We start from the raw sequence: 17,412 nt of genomic DNA on the forward strand, positions 1-17,412 counted from the left end.
ATGAATGGCACTGAATCATGACTGGGAATGGACTGACCTTGAAAATCAGGCATAATTATGACATCCAATCTTATTATCATTCACAAAGGCAGCACTCAGCTGATGACTAAAACATAAGTACATAAGAAAGCAGATCATTGAAATAGTTTGGAAATTCACTAAAGCTCAGCTGAACTCACAGTGTAAGCTGCACACAGTGTTTGAGCACACCTGCAGGAGGATTGCAGTGAGAGAACTACTTTCCACACACCGCTGCTTAAAAAATACTGCTGTTGCTGTGCTGTGATATCACAGACCTTGTATCGGCTGTGTATTTGCTTGCTTTTTTCACGAGGTTTTCAGACAATGTCATGCTGGGACTATCCTCACAATCCTGTTCTCCCATGGCAGCACGCCAGCTAGGCTCCCTAACCAATGGGATGCTGCTCGAGTCCCAAATCCCCAACAGAAGTGTATCATGCAGCTGTTTGGCATCACATCACTTCTCCTCTTTCACCACAGGTCTGGTCTAGCGGATGCACACAAGGTCTCAGAAAGCAATATGTGTTAAGAAGGGGTTAAATTCTGGTCGCTTAGAGGACACATGCTGCTCTGTATGTCAGCAGACTGATCCCGAGCCCAGCCTGGGAGAGGGCTCAGAACATAAGAAAGAAAGTTTACAAACAAGAGAAGGCCATTCAACCCATCATGCTCGTTTGGTGTCCATTAATAATGTGATGCAAGGATTCTATTTTTGAATGTTCCCAAGTTTTCAGTTTTCAGCTATTATGTCTGCCCTGAGAAAAGCAGGCAAGAGAACAGTCCTGTAATGCTTGCAAAGCAGGCAGTTACAGCCCTGTGTCTATTTTCAGGCAGGCTTTGGGGATTGCGGATTTGTTTATTTATTTATTTGTTTTTCATTTCCACTCCCCCCTCTCAGTGCATCCACTCTCACTATGATGAATATATAGGATACGCTAGCAAGACATCGCCATACATTACAGGACATACAGCCAGTCTTTGCGAGGGCAGGTGTGAGGTTGCAGTAATTTTCTCTGTGTGACAAGACATCCACGAAAGAGGTCTCAAAAAGAAGAAACAGAAAAATAAATATGCCCTGCGGCTCATTATTCATGCACTCTGATGATGTCAAACCAATTGCTTTACATATGTTAGTGAAGACAAGGGAAAACAGGTTTGATTTACCAGGGGGCCAGGGAACACGTGAAAAAGATTTAGTTTGCAGGATAATTAATTCAGGGCAGAGCTTCCTCAGCAGGCACTGGCTTAGGGCAGGTTTATGCTTCTGTCACAGACAAATGCTGAACGCCAGACACAGACAGTTCTAAAACTTGCTCAGTTGCGCTTCAATGGCATGCAACCATGCGACAAATGTTGATATCTTGCAACTTTATGCAGCTCTGAGCACTTTTTGGGGTCACAGATGCACGACATGCACTCATTCCGACCATGGGAGACCACTGACAGATTTAGTTTGAAAACGTCTTGTGTTGGGAGTATAAATCAACACTTAGTCACGATTCAAGGCTTTATCAATCATGCAGCAGTTGCACCTTTTAATGTCTACACAGTAGCCGGCCCTGGGTTTTGTAATACAAATAAGGCACTCAATAAAACACTGAGTGAATATAATGATAGATAAGAAAACAGCAAAATGAAACCATGCACGTTTTGTGAAAGGACAAATTTGCATCTCACTCACAGTAACAATAAAAACACAAGCTTTCACGTACTGAACTAACAAAGTCAGATTACAGGTTTCATATAAAGGACTAAAGTTTACAGGCTAAGTTTGTTCTATTGATTTATTTTCCAACTGAAAAAGCAGACAGACAGCAAGATGAGTCATTCCAGCGGAGCAGGTATTCATTAAAACAGAAATGTATGATATCAGGGAATACAGATGATGTTCATTTAGCCAAAATGTTAAACAGTGTTTCTGCTTGATTTATTGGTTATAATCAAATAAGCGAAACAAGTTTAAATAAAGAGTTTGCTCCAGTGCAAGAAAAAAACAAAATGCTGCCATTTTTTTTGGGGGGGGGAATAAAGAGAAGGTGAGATTTCACAACTACGATTAACACAATTCATCCCTTGCATATATATGGCTGGCTATTCACAGGTAATCTGTTTAACTCTGGTCATCTGCTTTCATACCATACAAATACAGTGTAAACAGCCTCAAAATTCAGTCTGAAAGCATCCAAAGGGAAGCGAGATAAAAATCAACAAATGACTTTAAAAACCTGGACAAGTGGCCAGCATCGCCGGTAGATAAATCCACACTCTGCTCACCTTGAGATAGCATTGTTTTTTTGTTTTTTTGGGGAGTATTTTACAGTTAACACAATACCATCCATTGTTTTGCCAACCTTTCATTTAGCAGCAGAATAACTCATGCTGAATATTATAATAAATGTGAGGCGAGCTATGCGGTTTTTGTGCTGGACTGCACTGCAGGGAGCCTACTTTACATCAGGGCTGTATATACTGACTACTTATGTGCGGATGTGTGTGTTTTAACAGTCAGAAATAGAAGAAAAAAAGGCATATAATTTCATTGATTCTAGAGTGTTGCATCTCATCACAAGGGAAACTGATTCCACTTGGGAGGTAATCATTGCCTTTTGTTGCCTGTTCCTGTTGCACTGGAATTATAAGTGTGTGAAGGAGGGATGGGCAGAACAGTTCTATAGAAAGTTTGGTTTTGTGGGTTCTACTTCCTGTGGGGCTATTAACCGCAGAGCAGGAACGCATCGTAGTCATGAATAATAACAATGAAGCTCTCCTTGAATAATGTATGTTTAAGGAAAATACCATTTGATTTCTAGCCATTCTTCAAGGAAGTTCTAACACAGCTCACTGGGTTGTGCAAGATTTATCAACAGTTAGGCCAGTTAGTTTCCCTTTGTTTATGAAACTAGCCTGGATGAAATTGTGACGTGTGTCAATTCAATCACAAAAAACTCAAAGCGTGTCAGTCTCATATTCCTTCAAATACATGCTCCCGTTAAAGAGATTTTGGATGTACATGACAAAAAACACCTTTAAATTCACAAGCAAGAGTCACTGACCAGTCTAGACAGTCACCTTTGTTCTCAGTCATCCAGAGGTGACATCCATTTTGTGCTTAACGTTAGTACTTAATATTTTACAGCCCCTGCTAATTACAGTGAAGTTCAGTTTAGTTGGTCTGACTCGGATACAAATGTTGTGTTGGATGAAGCCAACGGCAGTCCTGCAGCTTTGTCAGTGATGGTTAATTAATAAGCTGTGTGGGGAGAAGCACTGAGCTCACTATGACTGATGACAGGCAATCATGCCATCTTGGGGAAGAGCTAACATTATCCAGTATCAACACTGTAATAATTACAGCAGGGCCATATTGACACAAGTGGTCATTTGACACGTCTTATTATAATGAAAACTCGGCTACGAAGACACGTGCCCTGGCTTCTCCTCCAATTCAACGCCTGCAAGGCAGTGGCTGCAGAAGTGCTTCCTGGGCCTGCTACTGTTCTTTGGTCTGGCTAGGTGTTACCACCAATCTGCAGCTGCCTTGCACCAAACAACAGATATGTATGTCACTAACAATTGCAATAGGCCATGTATAATTGTCACCGGACTGTCATGCTAACATCCGCAGCTGTTTTCAAGTTCTTGTCACCATGGATACAGCGAATGATAACGTTAGGGCTCCTGATTTCACTCTATTCTTATCAATAGAATTAACCAGTGTCCTACTAATCCTGGTCCCTACCACAGCATGAGAATGCTATCCATGAAGCTACACATGGGACAGTCAACCAGTTAACCACAGAAGCCACTGTCGTCTCTGCTATATTCACCTGGATCTGTATGCCATTATTTGCCCAATACCCATCTATGAAGAGTGTAGAAGCTAAGCTCCGAAGTATATCTTTAATGTTAAAAATATTATTATGATTATTTATCATTTTCATTCAAGTTAATTTGGCTATTACCCAGCTTTTTTTAACATCACATGATATAATTAAAGGCAGGTTTATGTGCTAAGAATACATGTTGAAATCAAGCAGTTTTATATATATATATATATGTACTCCCACACTTCATATGCCATATTGCTACATTGCAATTTCAATTAAGAAGAGTTCGGAAGAAGCTTGTTTTTTGTTGTGTTTTTTTTGTTTTTTAAACCTGCACAGTAATTACATAAATCAGTGTAACTGGTATCTGGGTTATCTCTCTCTAATTAATGCAGGTTAAACAATGTTTCTATTTCTCGAAGGCACGGAAACATGGCTGATGTGTCAAGCAGTGAAAATCACAGGCTGCGTTTACAATGACACTTGCAAAGCTAATTACAGAGCTCATTTCTCTTATTTCCTACAAGCAGTGCCTCGGGTGTAATTGCATGTCTATCAGTAGGGAGGGGAAATATGTATATATATATATATATATATATATATATATATATATATATATATATATATATATATATATATATATATGTAAATATCTTGGCGTGTTTCACTATGGCACGTTTTTGGACAGTCAGAGTCCTTCTACATGTCACAGGGAATCCAGCTCTCGATGTCTGATGGCCACCATGCCAGAGAGGAGTAATTTCTCCGGAGTCAAAGTGATTAATTGGACATTTCTCTCCATAAGAAACATCAAGTGCCTGACTGAGTGAGCCAGGGACATTGTAAAATATGAATTACTGACAGGCTACTTGACAAGTATTATGGACTTTCTCACTAAATCTGAATTATCCTCCTGAGAGAACCAGGACCGCCAGGCAGCCCCACGCCAGTGAGTAGTCTTCCTGTGGCTCAGTGTCTATAATTAACAGGAGAGGTCTGCACATCAGCAGTGGGCTCACTGTACAGATGTACGCCAACAGTACTGTCATTTTCCCCCTGGTGTAACACTCTCATTCAAGATCTGAAGAAGCAGTAACTGGGGAGAAACCATGTGTCAGTACCACTACAAAAATAAATACACAAATCCTGCAATAAATTATAGGATTATGGTTTAATATTTATTTGTTAGTTTGTCTGTTTTTCCCATCCTATAACTTTGCTACTCTTTAACACAGCTGGAAATCCCCGTTTAGGTGGAGAATGTTTGACTGAAAGGAGTGGAGTATATCATCCATTCTGATATGTAATTTGTTTGTTTATTAGCTTGTTAGTCTATCTATCTGTGGGTGAAACACTCTGACTGAAAAGGTGGGTCCCCCCTGCCTATCACAGTGATCATGACTTTAGGGTCTGTACCCACCAGAACCGACAGAAGGGCCTGTCTGCCAGCCATGGCTGCCCCATGCTGCTGGTTTATTATTCATGTACAGGACAGAGGGGCAGGACACACTGGGCAATGGAGAGATGCCCATCGCAGTTTCCATTCAAACAAAGCCCTGCAGCCCAGGGTAAGATGCCTTGTCTTCTTATTTGTTTGTTTTCTGGAGCATGGGGGTTGTTGTTTTCTACAGCTCATGTGTGATGACCCTTTTTACAGGCAGACTTTGAACTGGTCAATTGTCTCTGAAGCAACTATTTAACAACGTGTTCATTTCATTAAAAGATAAATTACAGGCCTAAAAAAATACTTGTTTCATTTGATGTACCTGTTATTGAATTATGGCCTACGCCAGATTAAAAGCAGTCTGGATTTTTGTAAGACCTGTGATGTGCAGTTCAGATGTACAAATGTTTATATCCCAGTCACTTTTATAAAGATGTACAAGGAATCACACAGCAGAAGCAATGTAATTATGTTTTATCATAAATGTGCACACTGTTTTACTTAAAAAAATCAAAGCCAGAAAAAAAATATAAATCAGTGCGCAACCTGATGAAAAAGGAATCCAACAGAACAGACCAGAGCTCAAACAACACTGAACTGTCTATTTCAGAGGATTTAGATGCTACAAGCATGAGATACTTTCCCCTGAAACTGGGGGCCCCCGTTTCAGTCAGGAATATGTTTGAAATATTTCTAGGTTTGCTTCTATTAAGGAGGTGCTGGCTGTGATCGCAGCTCATCGAACACACCAAAGTGCTGCTGTCATTTCTCAGTGCTTTCCAAAGTGGACTATAAATCAGAGCGCCTTCGCAGCGACATTCCTTTCAGCACACAATCGAGTTATTTACACAGAAGGTTCCTGTGTAGATAGTTTGATTGGCTGTTTTTATTGTAGTTTCAATCTCGTGTTCCACTTTACCGACACCGTGTCCATTTTCCTCATGGAAAACGTTCCAGATAAGCACACAGGCTGTTCACTACATAAATGCTACTCATCCCACATGGTGTAATAGCAGACTATCTCTTTAAAAAAAAACATTTGCAGTACAGGGTGACCAGAGGCTGCTCAAAAAGTCATTTTAACAACAAAAATATAGCTCACTAAGGAAAACTGTTATTTCATTATTATGAATTATTAACTGGCAGCAACTTTAACAATAGGAATTACAGAGACGGGACTCTGTAATAGTAAAATGTACACCTCGTTGAATTATGTAATTTTCCCCACAGTGCTGCATGCTGGTATAAGAAACTGAAGGAGGTCGAGAGTAACATTCTAGATTAAGCACTCCATTTCTCCAACATTTCTCATCCCATTTGCTGTACCTCATATCAAGTCAGGGAGATCTCTGTGATTGGGCAGGGCTCGGTTGAATGAGATGCCTTTTAACATTCAAAAGTCTCAGTAGTGATATCCCACAAAAAATTAGGTAAGGTAAGAATTCATGTTTTTCTGCTTAAATTTTTTAATGTCTTTTTTGTTGGGGGTGGGGGGGGTGATCAGTGCCTTGTTTATCTGTTGAACCTCTAGCTCCTGTGCTATTATACCTGCTGCCTCCAGAGCCGATTACTGTGTGTTCTAATTCTCCTCTCACTCCCCCTGCAGCCCCACTATCACAGCCCTCTGTGCAGGGGGCAGGCTTACCTTTGTGTGTGTGTGTGGGGGGGGGGGGGGGGATTAGCTACCTTGGCTTTGATGTCAGATTCAGCATTAGCCTGTGTCACAGCTGGGGGGCTCCCTTCCTCCGCGCTCACATGGTTACAGTTGTTGAGGTGTACCAATGCATGTGATGCTATGATTACTGTAGCAAAGGATAATTTATATTTTTTCCTATGGGTTTAATTTAATGCATTGTTTCTTTGTATTGTACACCAATACCATGGGTGAGAGTAAGACAGAGACAGAGACAGAGAAAGAGAGAGAGAGAGAGAGAGAGAGAGAGAGAGAGAGAGAAAGGTTATAGAAATCTGCTATCAGACGAATCCTGTAATGAATGTTCTCCCTTCATTATTGCCTTGTTTTTATTTCTTCCCTTATCTGCACTTCTGGGTTTTGTTGAGGTTTTTCTTTTTAATATTCAAACAAAGCCCCCCAACAGATTTACATTAAGCCAACTGCTCCATTTAATTAAAGGACAAAGACAGCAGTTAACTGTGAAACCTGTTTAAACGCACCTTCCTGACTGCCTGCCTGCCTGCCTGCCTGCCTGCCTGCTTTTGTCTTGTGAATTTGGACTGGGAAGGAAGTGCTGGGCCGTGTAACCGGGACACACACAGAGCGCGTTAACAAGTTCACATTCCGAGTTCAGCCACCCCGCATTTAATCCACATTTGCTCAATTAAGCCATTGTCAGGCAATGAATAACTCTCAGCATCTATAACCCTCTCACCTTGCCACCTCCTGCGACATGTCAGATGGCGTTCCAAAATCTGTGGCTTGGAAATACAACTGGAGCAACGCTTTCCCAGCACTTAGTGTAGCCTTTACTCTGAAGCTCTGCAACGCCGACAATCACAGCCAGGGAGACAGTAACACCTGCCATTCCAGGACATACACCAGGCGAGTCCAGTCTCACATACAAACAAACCAGAAGAGGGTCCCTCCAGACCAGTCATGAGGTCTTGGGTTCAGATCTAGACACAGAGTCAGACAGTCATTGTCTTGGCCAAGTGAGTTTGAATGAATGAATGAATGCATATAAATTCAATACAATTCATTCATACATACATTAGATACAGCACAGAAAATGTATTGTAGCTCACTGTGAGCCTTTGAAGCTCAGAATGTACCAGCACTGAATTACACAACATGAACTCAAATTGAATAAACCATAGGTATACCATATAGAGATTCCTGCCCTTTGAGAAACAGCATGACACCATTTTCCTCGCAACTTAATTCAGCTCAATCTTGCCAATAGATAAAGGTTCCACTCTAGGCATGAGATCCTCATCTGCTACATCAATAGGACAATTTTACATTGGTTAATTTGTAGTTTTGCTTGTTAATATAGAGAGGCAGGCAGGGACAGGGCAGTCATTCTACACCGTCCCTCTCCTGACCGCAAAACATAGTCTGCAGCCACACCTGTTCCTCTGCCTTCTGTATAATATTAATAAAATACTACTAGAAAAAATAATAATATTGGTTCAGCACTTCCTCTACTCATTCCCCTGCAGTTTATAAAAATTACATTTTACGGGAAAATCAAACTCTCTTGACTTTAATCTCATTCCATGAAGGGTAGCAGGAGACAATTAAAGCAGATAAAAAATAAAATAAATAAAACTCGGGAATGCTGCACAGAGCATGCCAGAGCTCCCTCATGTGCTCAAGAAGAGGACTGTTGAATAGTGTTTAGGTTTTCCTGTGGCAATCCACCACATAGATACAAGAGCTTGTAGGTCAGCTGATTTTGTTTTCTTGGGGTGGGGGAAACATTAGTAGGATCTCGACTATGTAGTGTTTGTTTGATTTACCGTGTTCTGAACTCCACGATTAAGGAAAGAAATGGCCGAGAAGACTTGCCTCCCTCACAAGCAATCAGTACCTGCCTTTACATCACACACAGGAAGCAGCACACGGCAATACCCCCCCACACTGTTTCCCCAGCTCTCGCCCCCTCCCTCCCACCCCTCCAAGTTAATTTCCTTCTTATTTGTCTGAATAAATTGCTTTTTCTCTGTTGCACTATACCTGGAATATTATTGATTTTTGTTATCAAATAATTATTATACTCTAGATTTGTTTTATTGATTTACTTTATTTTAACTTATAATTTGAAAACTAGAGGGTACCAACTTAAATTAATTAATCAATTAAATTAAACACATTTTGCTAGAGGGGCTATGAAGTAAGTGTTTCCTTTAACAAATGGCAAAATATTAATTTAATTAATTTCCATTACTACATGAAATAATATAATCCCATAACTCTCAGACAGCAATGAACTCATCCTGTCACAAAGTTGCAAGTTGCACCTGAGAAACTGCACTGATACACGATGTCCCTCCTGTGCATGTCATGTCCCTGCATTTGGAAGCACTTGCTCTGAAGATGAGCGGTGTTACTCAGAGATATGGACATGGATGCACACTTTACGTGGGCAGTGAACTGTGAACCAACAACATCAGCGCACGTGTTGTTTACAGACTCCTGTGCTGTCAGGCGTATCTGGTAATGGATGCCTGTGTGCTGCGTGTCTGCGGAGCTTGTGGGAAGGCAACGAGCAAATATTATGACTGTCACCCATCAGCCACTGTGGCGGCTCAGGAAAATGCCAAGCTCATCCTCACACGCCCAGAAACGCTCGGTCAATGAATCCATTGTTCCTTTTCTAACACACATTTCCTTTTCAGGGATGTGCAGCTCTGTGCAGGACATCAGAGAGCTTTCCCCCAGCTGTGTTTCTTTGTGCTTAGGGTGACTAACATCAAGCTGGCAGTATTTGTAACACCAGATTTCATGTGGTGATCATTTCTGCATAAAAGGGAAACAGATCAGACTCCTATTGAAGAGCAGTTTGATCCATTTCTGTTTTTCTGAGCTGGTGGCTTTCATGCTGAGTGAATACTGAATGTGGACTACTTCATAATTGTTACTTTAGTACAGTTTGCACAGGAGTTTGTGCCTGTGGCAGAGCCTGAAACAGATCAGGTGTCTTACCCATTCCCCTGTAAATGAATGTGCTTTAGCAGGCCTTGGTTAATTTAGATGGTTGTGTTTCTGCCAAGCTTAGCATTCAGTTTTATACGTGAAGTCAAGAGAAAATCTAGCAGGTGAGAAAGCCAGCATGCTGAGTTCATGGCTGGAGCACTGCAGCAACTAACTTGAATTAATCCCTTTCTAAAATGAGAATTATTGTTCTTGAGAAAACCTCAAAGCCTTTTCATGTGTTATCGGGTTTGGGTGACAAGATTGTAAGGCTTGATCAGCAGAAAGCGGATTACTATTGAAAGGTGAGAGGAGGCGCGCCAAGGGGCTCACCCCCCCACAACCTCTCATTTCCCCTCTCCCCCTCAAAGAGCTAAACATTTTTGGCGAATGTGCTTGTCTGTGATAAATGTAATAACCCTCCTGTGTTGATTTTGTAATTTACATATTTTTGCATAATCACCCTATATATTTTGCAGTGCTTTTTGTTGTTGTTCGTTCAGTGTTTGTATTATTTATTACATATGTATTGTCAGTGTTGTGGCCAGCAATGGTTTGTGTTTGTTATCAGCTCTTTCTGATTAACTTTTAAAGCAACTGAAATGACACTCATCTTGCCTTGCTCATAGATACATTGTAAAAACGTAAGGAACTTTGATTCTTATTAGACATTGCACACCTGTTAATAATCCGTGACACAGTAATGTCATTCCCTAACTCTTGCTCCTCTAAACTTATTCTGATCTGACTGCTAAAACCCCTTATTAAAAACAGCAGCTCCTCAATATGTTCCATACAGAGAACCTCACCAACATCATTCTCCCCCTGCAGTCCTGGGGTCTTGTGTTGTTGTTAGCATACTTTCATTGTTTGTTAGTTTGTTTATTTTGGTTTTAGCTATAATACTCCCATCACCTAAAGAATCACGAGGCAGGCTCCACTGCCATGTGTTGACTTATTAAATTGTTAAGCATTTTGTCCTACCAACTGGAGGCTTTTGAAACCATGGATTAAGTGGTATTTACCCCTGATGTCAGCCCTGCAGATCATGCCTGGGAATGTTAGCTTTACTATTCCAGCCAAGCACCTCTCAAAAGTGTCACACAGCATTGGAAATTAACCCCTTACTTTCAGAATGTGATCAAAACAGAGAGAGAAGCCCCTCACACAAAACACAGAAATGTAAATATTGTGTTTGTTGGGATTATCCATGGTTTTGCTATACACTGTAGAGGGTGAAACAGGAATGTGCCTACCTGGTCCTGCAGATCCTTGTTGTTGCTGCCGATCCTGGAGAGGGAAAATAAAATAGCCATATAATTCACTGCAAAAGTGTGTGTTTGCAGCTAAATCCATGGGTTACTAATTCTAGTACAATATCTATTGCCACTTAGAGTGTATGTGGTAACCATCTTTGTTTGGGGCATAACTGAGCAAAAGGGAGCCATCTTAAAAAAGGGCATGATAAGCCTTTGCATTCCATATAAATGCAACTAATATCAACCAGTAATTACAGGTCATTTTCATTTGCAATGACAAAACCAGCAACAACAATAAAAAAAGTCAAGAAAAGGGTTTACCGGGCCACACAATTAAGTTAATTCACCATCCATGATGTCTCTGTGTAAATGCACAAATTTAAAGACATGTCAAGATATTCCTGTTTAACAGGACTACTGATGGCTGGACTCTGAGGAGTTCCCCCCCTCCCAGGCCAGGGCTTCATCCATCTTCATCAACGCTGTCCTGTCCATGTCTGTGCTGCACTCCATCCCACAACAGAGCCCCACCATTGAATTTCTGAGAGTAGAATGAGCCGACTGGCATGCATCCCCTACACACAGCTTCACCCCCCACCCATAAGCATTCCCGTAAGGTTGAGTCGAAGATCACTTTTATAATTTTAATAACCAATCATCACTGAATTAATCCAAAAACACAAAACAATTCAGAACACTTGTTAACTATTGGTTTTTTTTTTTTTCTTTTACAGAACTCCCTGTGAGGTGTGTGCTTGAGAAAACAGTCATTAAAGTGGACTTTAACCAGAGCTCAGTTATAGCTGATCTTCCCTTTATGAGACACAAAGGCTCTTTATGAAAATGTGAAATAGATTCTCTCCACTCTCCTAATCCATCAGGGACCATTAAAAATGTTCTTCATATTTCACTGAGCCACACTGAGCATCTCACACGAGGCCTCCACTACAGCAATTATTCAGCTCAAATTAAATGCTGCCACCCAGTGCCCAAAGACAACACTTACACTTCAGGAGTGTGACCGGAGGCAGAGCACAAGCTGAACAATAGTGGAAATATCCAGTACCATAACTTTACTTTATTTTTCTTTCTTTTAAAGCATTTAATAATTAATACATTTTAATTAAACTTAATAACTTGTTGTAGAGCAAACCCAAAATTGCAATTTTACCGAATATCCTGGGTGCTGCACATGGGAGGAGGTATGGCTCTTTGCAGTTTGCTTGATAGCTGATAGTTCCCAGCTTCTCATACGGGTATCCATGAAGGATCCTACATGGTCAGGTTCAATTACATGACTGAGTGGTTTGTTCCAGACACTGTAACTCTAAGTGCCTCCTCAAACACATCTCTACAAGAGTTTCTTTAGACCCAACTCTTGACTCCTCACTTCTTCAAAAATGACAAAGCAAAAGTGGAAAAACCTACCGGAGCTCAACACTCCAGTGTCTGCAGAATGTGGTCTGTGTTGAAAAATAAATACATACATCATTCTCAGATGTGTATTCCGTGAATCTGTGAATTCTGTGAATACACTGTAAATCAGCAACACTCAATGAAATCTGCAAGAAGATTTAGTGTTGCAAAACTGCTGCCAATTTCACGTAATGATCTCAGCTGAAGATGTAAAGAGCCGCAGCATGCTGGGGAGAAAGGAAGGAAGCCAACTATGAAATTGCTTCAGAATTAATAACCACATTTCTGAAATCTGATAGAAATAGGACTGATACCATAAGATCTTCACCTTTATAGTCTTTATACAGGAAGTTATTTGATTCCTAAAAAGTAGCAAAGCAACCCTGCTGGTTATTGCATTCAAAGACAGATATGACAGTTGAGTTGGGAAACCTGCTGTGTGATGTACGCATTTCAGCATTCCACAATAATTATAGTTAATATAGTTAAATGCTACACGGTTACAATTGTAGCGCCCCTCATCACAGCGCTTCACCGAGGGTATTTTGAGCAAACAACATAAGACACCGAAACGCCGTTGTTTTTCCTGCGTGCTCGCCACTGTGTGTCCTCTGGTATGAGCATTGAAGCAGTCAAAAGTGATAATGTGTATAGATGTATAGATAATGTAAATAGAATATATTATAGCCAAATTAAGAAAAAAGAAAAAGAAAATCACGTTCCGATAGGGAGTAAAGGACAGCTAAGTTTATAGCTAAGTATTTACCAAGATTGCGTCTTCCATGTCCATCTATAGAAGTTTAAGATCCATATCTGTGCCTGTAGGTGTAGCCTTTTCTTGTGTGTGCTGGCGTGTCCAGTATTTTTGTATCTCAAAACCATAAAACAAATAAATATATACATCTTTCCTAAGTTTAACAGCAGTTCATGTTACACAAAATAATAGAGAAAACAACAATATTAATATTTAAAATCACTTAGGCTATGTCTTCATGGATAACAGTCTGACAAAGAAAGCAGACCAGTTAGATATCTTTGACCTGTCTTTTTTTGGGGTGTTATCTCAGTCATCCCCCGAAACTTGTGTCGGCAACATTGCACTGCACAGGCGCCTGAGTGGGGCCCAAGCCCAGATCTTCTCTCTGCGGTCAGAGTTTGTGTCGAAGGTATTGCTCTGCTCTCTAATAACATTTTTTTAAGGATAATGTAACTGTTTTCTTGTGAATTTTCACTATGTCTTCTAATATGGATGCTTCTGCATCGATTCACGTCGCCGATCCCTGAATTAATTACGATGAAACTTTTGGATGACTGTATAGGTGTTGGTCGGCAGTCATTGGACGAGATTATCTTCCTCCACCTAAACACACTGAGGACCCATATTGTTGCAGATGGATGTCAACATAGGTTGTGGTTACCAAGCCATCTTAATCTGGGGCACAGAAATCCAAGTACATCACATGTTACTGTTATTATAGGCTACCACATTACACTACAAAATACTACTGTTTTTATTACACTACATTTAATTTACCACAGTACACCATACCACACATATACTGGGATTATAGGCTACCACAGCATACTACACAACACTATTTCTCAATATCATCAATGAGACACATGTACATAAGTATTCACATCTCAAGGATGATCAGTGGAAACAGGATGCACCTGAGCTCAATTTTGAGTGTCATGGCAAAGGCTGTGAATACTTATGTACATGTGCTTTTTTGTTTTTTATTTTTAATACATTTGCAAAGATTTCAAACAAACTTCTTTCACATTGTCATTATGGGGTATTGTTTGTAGAGTTTTGAGGAAAATAATGAATTTAATCAATTTTGATTAAACTGTATGAGTGTGCCGTATAGGCTCTCCGCTGACGCCCAAAAGCTTAAAGCGGTCAAAGATGTCAAATATCTTTGCATGGTTCTTCATTCTAATCTTAATTTAAAAAATCACATACAAAAAATGACCAACTCAATTAAATACAATTTAGCCAACTTCCATTTTATTAGAAACTCTGTACATTGAGGTCGCAAAGATGCCTCTGCATGCTATGGTCTTTTCACATTTCTCCTACTGTATTACCAGCTGGTCCCAAGCATGGGAGACATCACAGAAACCATTGAAATCCCTCTGCAAGCAAAGTCTTAATATCTTAGACAAAAAAACAGAGCATTACTATAACATACTCACCAAGTTCAAGCTGCTCCGTTTCAACAACTTCATTCTGTTTTCAGATATTTGCTTAGTTTACAAGATAACTCACAAATTAGCCTGACTCCTCTTAAGGTCTTTGTAAACCTCTGTTCAGAACAAAATAACAGGGTGACAAGAACCTCTACTCGGGGGGATTGTTGCATCCACAGATGGTTCACTGCCTTTGCACAAACGGCTTTTGCATTCAAAGCAACCAAGAAGTGGAATCAATGCTCTCCCTGTTGGTTTGAAAACTTGCAATAGTTTTCAAACATTTTCTATGGAGATAAAAAAAAAAGATTAAATTGTGTTAGTTAGTTTAAGTATCGTTCATGTGTGGATGCAGGGGTAGTCATTTATCATGATTTGTTTTGTTTGTTTGATTTTTATTTATTGTTGCGGGTGTTTGTTGCACTCAGTGATTGTTATTGTGTGGAACCTAGCAGCAGCCCTTCCTGGTTATTAGCCGATAGGATGTTAGGTATCAATATGGGATGTCCTATATAGAGCTCATGTTCATGTGAGTTGATTGCTCGCAGATTCCCGGTTCCTCGTCTCTGTACAGGGTCTGAACTGGGGCAACAGCGGCACTTTGTACTGTCAAAGCACAGTTATCTCTGCATTTCTGTAAATAAACAGCTAAACTTCAGATCGTTTGTCATGTGGACATATTTCGCGCATTTCAGGTCTCCAGGACCCCCAGACCCCCTGCCCTGAATTCCTTAATCCTCTTTGCCCTCATCTTTCAACATTTATTTTGTGCAGTGCACAGTGGGGCAAAGGGAAATGGTAAAGACTTAAATCTAATAAGACACAAAATGCTTGAAAGTTTCTATTGTTTATCTATATGCCTACAATACTCTTGAACAAATTAAAATGAAAAGTGGTCTGAATCCGTTTTAATACTAATATTTACATTTATTGAAACGTTTTATTTTTGTACTTTGTCAGACTAATGTAATAAATATAAGCAAAAAGGTATATTACTAATTCACAGAATTGTGTGTGTTGGAAAGGGTGATTTGAAGGTGTGATTCCCCCACTCTGATGTCTGGACCTTGACCAAGAAATTTGGACCCTGACACAAAACAATTGACTACCACTGTGTGGATGGATCTTATGGGCTCACATATGCTTTACTTTTTGCTAGTGTACTATTTATTACTGCTTACACTACACTTACCTGTCATAGTGAACTTAAGTGTCACTGCCTTCTTATTTCTTCATATAGTTTAAGAACATAAGAAAGTTTACAAATGAGAGGAGGCCATTTGACCCATCGTGCTTGTTTGGTGTCCATTAATATCTAAGTCATCCAAGGATCCTATCCAGTCTATTTTTAAATGTTCCCAAACTTTCAGCTTCTACCACATCACTGGGGAGTTTGTTCCAGATTGTGACGACTCTCTGTGTGAAGAAGTGTCTCCTGTTTTCTGTTTTGAATGCCTTGAAGCCCAATATCCATTTGTGTCCCCGGGTGCGTGTGTCCCTGCTGATCTGGAAAAGCTCCTCTGGTTTGAGGTGGTCGATGCCTTTCATGATTTTGAAGACTTGAAATCAAGTCCCCACGTAGTCTCCTCTGTTCCAGGGTGAAAAGGTTCAGTTCCCTCAGTCTCTCAGTAGGACTTTCCCTTCAGACCTGGAATAAGTCTGGTTGCTCTCCTCTGAACTGCCTCTAGAGCAGCGATATCTTTCTTGAAGTGTGGAGCCCAGAACTGCACACAGTATCCAGATGAGCTCTAACTAGTGCATTGTACAGTCTGAACATTACTGCCCTTGTTTTAAATTCTACACTTTTGACAATATACCCTAACATTGTGTTTGCCTTTTTTATTGCTTCCCCCCATTGTTTGGATGGAGAAAGTGAGGAGTCCACATAGACTCCTAGGTCTTTCTCATGTGTTACTTCATCTAGATTTGTACCTCCCATAGTGTAATTATAGTGGACATTTTTGTTACCTGCATGTAAACTAATATGCTTGAATTACCACTGCAGCGCCTGCGTGCCGTTTGTCAGTGATCATTGTATGTCCATGAGTGTGTTTCTGGCTGTGTGGCAGCTTCTGGTTTGCTGATGACATTCAGATTTTTCAATCTGTTAATCAATTTGGACATCAAGTGTAATGATAATACAAATAATAATATACATAACTAATTCCCTTACAGTGCCAAGCTTAACTTTAATATTTTATATCAGAAAGAGAGCAGGTATTGAAACATATGTATTGGCCTGCCAATTATAGAGTTATGTAAAACCACGTTGGGTGTGAAAGATCAATAGCCTGCTTCTTAAGATTAAATTTATTTCCCCCTTTAAAACTGAAAAAACGCCATCCTGAATCTAAAAAAAGATTGCGACACAGAAATTTGTCATTGAACTATGTATTTTCCTCTGTATGGAACTCTTCAAATTTAAGTATGTATACAGTTTGCAATGTGTTTTGTGTTTTGGTACAATTGCAATCAATCTTTTATTTTGGATTTCATTTCAATATTGTTTATATGATTTCATACAGTTTCATAAGCTTTGATTAAAACAGAATTGACAACAAACTGCTGGAGAACATTAACATTAACCACAGGATC

At 40.0% G+C, this 17,412-nt stretch overlaps 1 protein-coding gene across 1 annotated transcript in view; it reads left to right on the forward strand.

Annotated features, from left to right (window-relative positions):
• LOC136752177 (uncharacterized) overlaps positions 1 to 17,412 on the forward strand; it is a 101,503-nt gene that overhangs the window by 58,345 nt on the left and 25,746 nt on the right.

The sequence above is a fragment of the Amia ocellicauda genome, chromosome 1 (assembly GCF_036373705.1).
Source record: "Amia ocellicauda isolate fAmiCal2 chromosome 1, fAmiCal2.hap1, whole genome shotgun sequence".
Lineage (NCBI taxonomy): Eukaryota > Metazoa > Chordata > Actinopteri > Amiiformes > Amiidae > Amia > Amia ocellicauda.